The 1,212-nt window shown below is 41.6% G+C and overlaps 2 protein-coding genes across 2 annotated transcripts in view; both read right to left on the bottom strand.

Annotated features, from left to right (window-relative positions):
• Positions 1 to 1,212, bottom strand: part of faf1 (Fas (TNFRSF6) associated factor 1) — a 1,021,784-nt gene that overhangs the window by 296,898 nt on the left and 723,674 nt on the right. The gene's annotated exons all lie outside the window — the stretch shown is intronic.
• The window catches only part of LOC123970683 (voltage-dependent R-type calcium channel subunit alpha-1E), a 91,411-nt gene that overhangs the window by 36,453 nt on the left and 53,746 nt on the right, over positions 1 to 1,212 (bottom strand). The window lies entirely within an intron of this gene.

Genomic DNA, 1,212 nt, shown 5'->3' with positions numbered 1-1,212 from the left:
GTGGTCCATCCCTCCATAGTGATGCACTGGAAGACAGTGAGAACAGCAAACAGGATGTTGTCAAACTGAGTGATGCCGTCATTGGGGCCAATCCAATTGTTGCAGGTGTATTTGGGCGGACACTGACGCACGCCACACGGGAACTCCAACTCAGAGGAGTCCAGTGTCTCGTTTTCTGAAAACAAAGGTGCAAAGGTAAAGAGAAAAAAAGGCAGAAATATGTTATATGTCTTACGTAAGACCAAAATACCCGAAAACAGACCGTCCCCATTCAAGGAATTGCAGTGCTCCCTGACTACTGTGAGTAATCACTGAAATTTGAAAGCTTTCATGCATTTAACAAGTTGGAATATAAATCTTTTGTTCTCATGTCTACTGGTCTTGAAGCTCCAGCACATGAAATTTAAACCAATCTATGTACCCAGCAAACAGCTCTACATTTAAGTTGTGTGACAGTGAATTCTTAGCCTCGGAAATGCCTTATTGGCCACATGTTACAATGTACAGTAAAGATTAATTAGTGTCAGAAAGAAAGAAAAAAACCCTCTTTATAAAACAGTGGCGTGGCGGATGCCTGTCTGTAGTGTGACCTTTCTGTGACAGAAAATACTCACTTCAGTCTGTCTGTATTATCTAACTGTCCATTCAGCTTCAGTGTGACGGGAACAGCTTGGAGGTTAATGACAGCTGTGAACGTACAATGGGCCATTGTAGCGCACCGCATTGTTGGTTTTAATTATACCGGACACCACTGCCAGTTTGGTTTGATCAAGTTGTCCAGGTGCAGCGTGGCATGCCATTGTGTGTAAGCATGTATGCATTTGTGATTGTGGCAACGGAGCCACTACCTAAAGAGCTACATGCATGCCACACAGCCACACACATACATTAGATACACACTGATTCTGTGATTTTATGCTCTATGATGCTGTTTGGCATCAAAAATAGATCTAAAATGTGTCTTTTATATCTGTTCACGATTCACAACCATCTCAGGCCCTTTCTATAAATTGCTCTCTTTTGATTTATCCATGCCATCAGCATGTGGCAGAGGTGTTTAGACAATTTCCTGTTTTGCAATGCAATTCGACCTTGGCTTAAGATGAATAAAATATCTGAATAAAGGTAATCACAGGATGTCACTTTTGGCTAGCAACACAAATGGAGAAGTATGAACTATTGCATGTGTATGTGTGTATCTGAACTGGAACA

This window comes from Micropterus dolomieu, linkage group LG05 (assembly GCF_021292245.1).
Source record: "Micropterus dolomieu isolate WLL.071019.BEF.003 ecotype Adirondacks linkage group LG05, ASM2129224v1, whole genome shotgun sequence".
Lineage (NCBI taxonomy): Eukaryota > Metazoa > Chordata > Actinopteri > Centrarchiformes > Centrarchidae > Micropterus > Micropterus dolomieu.
The sequence above is the reverse complement of the archived record's forward strand: the minus strand, read 5'-3'. Positions and strand labels throughout refer to the sequence as shown.